This window comes from Gopherus evgoodei, chromosome 21 (genome assembly GCF_007399415.2).
Source record: "Gopherus evgoodei ecotype Sinaloan lineage chromosome 21, rGopEvg1_v1.p, whole genome shotgun sequence".
In the NCBI taxonomy this organism is placed as follows: Eukaryota; Metazoa; Chordata; order Testudines; family Testudinidae; genus Gopherus; species Gopherus evgoodei.
The window spans coordinates 7,317,348-7,324,755 of NC_044342.1; the positions used below are offsets into that span (position 1 = coordinate 7,317,348).

The window sequence follows — 7,408 nt, forward strand, 5'->3', positions numbered from 1 at the left end:
AAATAAATAGATATCCAGATTTAATCAAACATATTCCACCCTGCAAATTCCTATTCCTTAGAAGTCACCTGGAACAAAGAAGCAAGCCAGGCAATGAATAAATAAAATGAAACAACATGAAAAAGAAACAACCAAGCAAACAAATAAGCCAAATCTCTCATACCCTGATCACAATTTTTATCCCCCCAAAAATGAGAAGCACAAGAGAATTCATGAAGTCTACTAGTGACTTAGCTATGGCTATTGATTTTCTGTGGAATACGCTGAGATAGCAAGGTGATGTTAGCAGTATAAGACAGATAGAAGGGTGTGTGTGTACATTTATGGATAGATATTTAGATTTTGATCTTTTTTACAGTGATGTAATTCTAAATTAACTCATTTTACTTCAGTGGAGTTAGTCCAGATTTTATGATTTCATAAGCGGATTGCACCCTATTTTTTCAAGGGTACAATTTTGTCATCAGTTGATTATATCCATAAAGAAGCTCAGAATGAACTCTCAATCAAGTACTAATGATGGACATTTCAGTTCTTGCAATTAACCTCCACACAATCAGTTTCTTTAATGCAGCTTTGATCTCCTTGTTCCTCATGCTGTAGATGATTGGATTCATTATTGGAGGCACCAGGGAATATAGAATACCCATCATGAGATCCATATTTGATGCTGAGCTGGAGACGGGTTTCATGTACTCAAAGAAGCCAGCGCAAAATAACAAAGATACCACAGTGAGGTCAGGGAGGCAGGTGGAGAAGGCTTTACCTCGGCCCTGCTCTGAAGGGATTCTCAGCACTGCTTTGAAGAACTGAACATAAGACACAATTATAAAAACAAAGCAGTTTGAACATAAAAACATACTAAAGGCAAGAAGCCCAATTTCACTGAGGTACGAGTCAGAGCAGGTGAGCTTGAGTAGCTGGGGGATTTCACAGAAGAACTGGCTGATGACACTGGACTGGCAGAAGGGCAACCTGAAGGTGTTCCCAGTGTGCAGGGCAGAGTAAACAATACCAGTAATCCAGGCACTGGCTGCCATTTGGACACAAGCTTTCCTGTTCATTATGTTCTCGTAGTGCAGTGGTTGGCAGATGGCAACGTATCACTCATATGCCATGATGGTGAGTAAGGCAAGATCAGTTGTAACGAAGAGGAGAAAGAGAAAGACTTGGGTGACACATCCAGGATAAGAAATCACCCTGGTGTTTATGAGAGAATTGACCATGGATTTGGGGATGGTAACGGAGATGGAGCCGAAGTCTAGGATGGACAGATTCACCAGGAAAAAATACATGGGTGTGTGAAGATGGTGGTCGAGGACTACGGCTGTGATGATGAGAAGATTCCCCATCAGGCCTACCAGGTAAAACACCAGAAACATCACAAAATGTAAAATCTGCAGCTCCCAAACGTGAGAGAATCCCAGGAGAAGGAACTCGGTCAGGGTGGTTTGGTTGGACATTTTCTTTTTCAGTTCATTGTATGATGGCTGTGGAGGGAAGGACATAGACAGTGGTGGAGTTTAGAGTGAGAGAGGGAGTAGCCCTGATTTCCAGCTTCAATATCTCATGATGTGAGTGTCAACAATGCCCAGCACTAGTCACTGCTATTTAACTAGGACTGGTGAGTTATCACACACGTGCAAATTGACATGGCTCCCTTAAAGTCATCGGAGCTGCATCATAGAATCATAGAATAGCATAGTATAACAGGTTTAGAAGGGACCTTAGGAGGTCATCTGGTCCAAGCCCCTGCTCAGAACAGGACCAGTTCCCAACTAAAACATCCCAGCCAGGGCTTTGTCAAGCCTGACCTTAAAAACTTCTAAGGAAGAAGATTCCACCACCTCCGTAGGTAACCCATTCTAATGTTTCACCACTCTCTGAGTGAAAACGTTTTTCCTAATATCCAACCTAAACCTCCCTCACTGCAGTTTGCACTATCTAAAGATCTGCCCCAGGATGTGGCTTGATAAAATGCTGTGTGAAGGATGGATCAAAGTACAACCTAATGCAACATTCTAGGCAAGCTGGATCCTCTCTTGCTACAAACAGCCCACCAACACAGTCTGATATCCACTCTCTGGGAAAATATGACATAGACTTGCTCAGCATCATGTATGAGAGCTTGTCTTTAGTGATTCCACTGCAGCACCACATAGATGACCTGCTGCCTGCGTACATATTGATTTGTGACACAAGATCCCACTTCAGTCTCAGTGTAATAATGGGGTAGTAACATTGCTCAGCTACCTCTTTGCTGCAACGTTTACCTCTGTCATTTTATGGCTCTTCAGGTCACTGGCCATCAGAAGACTTGGCATCTGTCAAACCTTAGTCCCAGATTTGGACCTTAGAGTCCAAAATATGGGGGTTAGCATGAAAACCTCCAAGCTTAGTTACCAGCTTGGACCTGGTACTTGCTGCCACCACCCAAAAAATTAGAGTGTTTTAGGGCACTCTGGTCCCCCCGAAACCCTTCCCTGGGGACCCCAAGACCCAAACCCTTGAGTCTCACAACAAAGGGAAATAAATCTTTTCCCTTCACCCCTCCAGGTGCTCCTGGAGAGATACACAGACACAAGCTCTGTGAATCTAAACAGAGGGAGTCCACCCTCTGTAATTCCAATCCTGGAACCAAAAGCACTTTCCTCTTCACCCAGAGGGAATGCAAAATCAGACTAGTAAATCTAACACACACAGATCTCCCTCAGACTTCTTCCTCCCACCAATTCCCTGGTGAGTACAGACTTAATTTCCCTGAAGTTTCCCAGAAAAGAAAAAACTCCAATAGGTCTCAAAAAGAAAGCTTTATATAAAAAAGAAAGAAAATACATACAAATGGTCTCTCTGTATTAAGGTGACAAATACAGGGTCAATTGTTTAAAAGAATATTGAATAAACAGCCTTATTCAAAAAGAATACAATTCAAAGCACTCCAGCAACTATAGACATGTAAATACATGATCTCTGTACTCACAACTTGGAAACAGAAGATTAGAGAGCAGGAAATAGAAATCACTCCTCATAGCTGAGAGAAAAGCAGGCAGACCGACAAAGACTCAGACACAAACTTCCCTCCACCCAGAGTTGAAAAAAATCCTGTTTCCTGATTGGTCCTCTGGTCAGGTGCTTCAGGTGAAAGAGACATTAACCCTTAGCTATCTGTTTATGACACGCCCCCCAAATTGCAGACAGTGGGGAAGCTCACTGGCGGCGATTTCCTTCTAGAACTTGAAAATAAACAGATTAATACAACACATGCACCTTTACATATACCACTAAGTATATAACTAACAGACCTCTACATTTTAAGAACACTGTTCAGCTACTGGATTCTGGGAAACTCTCACGGGAGAGTGCATCAGCTACTTTGTTAGAAGCTCCTGAGATGTGCTGAATTTCAAAATCAAAATTTTGGAGAGCTAAACTCCAACGAAGAAGTTTCTTGTTGTTCCCCTTGGCAGTCTGAAGGCACTTTAGCGCAGCATGGTCAGTTTGTAGCTGGAACCGCCGTCCCCAAACATATGGGCGTAGCTTTTCCAGGGCGTACACAATGGCATAGCATTCCTTTTCACTGACTGACGAGTAACTTTCCCTCTCAGACAGTTTCTTGCTGAGAAACACGACAGGATGGAAGTTGTGATCTGTTGCTTCCTGCATGAGCACTGCTCCTATACCACGCTCAGATGCATCCGTGGTTACTAGGAATGGCTTGTCAAAATCCGGGGCCCTGAGTACAGGGTCAGACATGAGTGTTGCCTTAAGTTGGGTAAAGGCCTTTTGACACTCATCAGTCCACTTAACTGCATTTCGCTGGGTCTTTTTGGTCAGGTCGGTCAGTGGGGCAGCGATTTGGCTGTAGTGTGGTACAAATCGCCTGTAGTATCCGGCCAAGCCTAAGAAGGATTGGACCTGCTTCTTGGACCGTGGGACAGGCCACTTTTGGATAGCATCCACCTTGTCCTGTAGGGGGTTTATGGTTCCTCGACCCACCTGGTGCCCCAGGTAAGTCACTCTGTTTTGGCCTATTTGACACTTTTTGGCCTTAACACTTAGTCCGGCCTGCCTGATGCGCTCAAAGACATTTTTCCAGGTGTAGCAGGTGTTCGGGCCAGGAGTCTGAAAAAATGGCCACATCATCGAGGTAGGCAACTGCAAATTCTCCCAGTCCAGCTAGTAGACCATCTACCAGCCTCTGGAAGGTGGCGGGTGCATTTCGAAGGCCGAAAGGAAGGACATTGAATTCATACACCCCCGCATGGGTGATGAATGCTGACCTCTCCTTGGCAGGTTCATCTAGCGGTACTTGCCAGTACCTCTTGGTTAAGTCTATTGTAGAGATGAACTGGGCACGTCCCAACTTCTCCAATAGCTTATCGGTGCATGGCATTGGATAGTTGTCCGGACGAGTTACCCCATTTAGCTTAAGGTAGTCCACGCAAAAGCGTATTTCCCCATCGGGTTTGGGTACCAGAACCACTGGAGATGCCCATGCACTGGTAGATGAGCGGATTATACCCATCTGTAGCATGTTCTGGATCTCCCGTTCTATAGCAGCTTGCGCATGAGGAGACACCCGGTAGGGTGGGGTTCTAATGGGGTGAGCATTACCTGTGTCAATGGAGTGGTATGCCCGTTCAGTCCGTCCTGGGGTGGCTGAGAACAATGGGGCGAAGCTAGTGCACAGCTCCTTGATTTGTCACCGCTGCAGACGTTCCAGGGTGGTTGAGAGGTTCACCTCTTCCACGCCACCGTCTTTTTTCCCGTCGTAGTAGACACCGTCAGGCCACTCAGCATCATCTCCCTGGACTGTAAACTGACAAACCTGTAAGTCTCTGGAATAGAAAGGCTTGAGAGAATTAACATGGTACACTCTGGGCTTTAGTGAGGAATTGGGAAATGCTATGAGGTAGTTCACAGTTCCCAGGCGCTCTTGGACCGTGAATGGCCCTTCCCATGATGCTTCCATCTTATGGGCCTGTTGCGCCTTCAAGACCATAACCTGGTCTCCTACCTTGAAGGAACGTTCTCTGGCATGTCTATCATACCAGGCCTTTTGCTCTTTCTGAGCATCCTTTAGGTTCTCTCTAGCAAGGGCTAAAGAGTGTCGGAGGGTGCTTTGTAGGTTGCTTACAAAGTCCACAATGTTAGTTCCTGGAGAAGGCGTAAACCCCTCCCATTGCTGCTTCACCAACTGTAATGGCCCCTTAACCTCGTGGCCATACACAAGTTCAAACGGTGATGTCAGTTACAGCTATTCTCCTATTCCATTTTGTTTCCCCAGACTCCATTTTGTTTTCTGTTCTCCTGTGGCCGCCCTTCCCTGGCTGTTAAGTTGTTTACCAGGGCCACTGCCCTTCTCAAAGGGAGGGCCCCTTAAGTTGTTTAACAAGAGCCATTGCCCTTCTCAAAGGGATGGCCACTTGTGCTGCATGCTAAGTGGGACCACTGCCCTTTTCAAAGGGTTAGTCCTGTTATCACCTCGTTGAACCTGGGCTTGGTGTAGGGTAGGCAATGTCCAGAGCTGCAAGGCCTATTGTGGTTTTAAGATCCTGGGCATGAGTCATAGTCTCATGTGCTCTTGAGTCACCTATTGCACAGGACTATGTCCAGGCATGTCTCTGGGCTTACCTTCAGTTTTTCCCCTGTGCCCCCTCCCCTGTGACAGAGGGAGCCTATCAGGATTACTGGTGGGAAACTGCCCAAGTTTGCCTTTAAAACCAGACATTTTTGAAACACACCTCAGAAAGGTTCCTGCATTGCTGCCTGGTCTGATCAGCCAGGGGTTCTGGGGGGTCCTTTCTCCGCTCTCGTTTTATTTTTGAGCGTACCCCCGTTTTTGAACCCCCCCCCCACGAAAAACGAATTGCTACCTGAGAGATCTCCTGATTATTGAGACTGTACCGAACCCTCCTTGCCTCTTCTGATGTTGCTGCTGCTTCTGCCTTTGCTGCTGCCTTGGGGACTGGTAAGAATCCCTCTGTAAAACTTTCTAACTTTCTATTATTTTAGCTGCTGGCTCTGTTCCCCCAGCACACAGACTCAAGCTAAACCTTGGTCTGTATCTTAAAACCTCTCTTATACTACAGGGCTCTTTGCCACTGCTAAGCTCTGCTCCTGTGGGCTTTGCCTTGGGGCTCTCTGCTTTCAGCTGTATCCACCGCTGTAGCTACCATCCCTTGGCTTCCTTTGGAGCTGGGTCCTGGATACATACCACTCTGCCCTCTGTAACCTCCCCATAGCATAAGGTGCACCATAGGTCTTGTTTTTTTTAATAAGTCATAGTTTGTTAAGATTGTAGAGCTTGTAAGTTTCTGTGATATTTGTTGTGTTGCCTAATTGTTGGTTAAGATAAGTTTAGAAAATCATTGCCTGGTTGTATTCTGTAGCTGCTTGTCATTTTATATAAGTTTGATTAAGTTAGGGGATAGATAAGGTTTTTACTATTTAAATTTGTCTTCCCACTGCCCCAATTCCCCACCCCCCGAGCTCCCCAGTCACTCATTGCAGTCTCTCTGCTGTTTAAACTTGCAGCCTGTCTGCTCTCTGTGTCTCCCTGAGTTTAAATCTCCCTCTGTAGCGCCTCTATCTTTGGTTTCTGCTCCACCACGTGCTCCTCTTCCCCCATCCCCTAACCTCATTCCTCTACCACTGCCTCTCTCTCTTTCTCTCTCTTTTATTCCCTTCCCCCACGTGTTCACCCCGCTCCTACTGCTGCCAAACCTCAATTGTATTACTGAAGTCTAGCATAAAACCCCATTGGTTACCCTTTTTCTCTCTCACACACCTCACATTTATATTTACACCACTGTGACACATTTTTACCTAAAGTTGTTGGTTATTTAACACATTTTACCCATAACTGTTAGTTGGTTATATGCTGCTGTGACACACCCTTTACCTAGAAATTGTTAGCTACCTGTTACATTTATACTTCAGTGTCAGTTGGTTACCAACTGTATTGTACCCCACTGTATTGTACCCCACTGTATTGTACCCCACTATTGAAACCCCCTATACTATACTAAAAGAACTCCTTCCCCAATTGCCTACCTTAACAAACCCCATACCCCTCACTATTAAAAACTTTCCCTGTTTTTGCATTTTCTTAATAAAGTTTATTTTGCACCCCACCTGTGTGGTAATTGCTCCCCAAGATCCCATATACCTGCAGGCAGGGACATGGCGTCACGAACAGGATCTTGGGGTAACAATTACTGCCCTCCCTGTCCCTGGAAAGAGGCCAAGACCTCTGGGACAGAGGAAGATCAGACCAACCACCTACAATACCACTTGCTGCAAAGTAAACAGCAGCCTAAGGCCCTAGAATGGGTCTGTACTATTGGCAAAGGCCAGAGCTCCAGGGTGTATACCACCCACCTGGGGCTCACTGATGTGGGGTGCC

The 7,408-nt window shown here is 45.7% G+C and overlaps 1 pseudogene; it reads right to left on the minus strand.

The window, feature by feature from the left end:
- Window positions 1-506: 506 nt before the first annotated feature.
- On the minus strand, window positions 507-1,463 carry LOC115637857 (annotated as a pseudogene).
- Window positions 1,464-7,408: the final 5,945 nt, after the last annotated feature.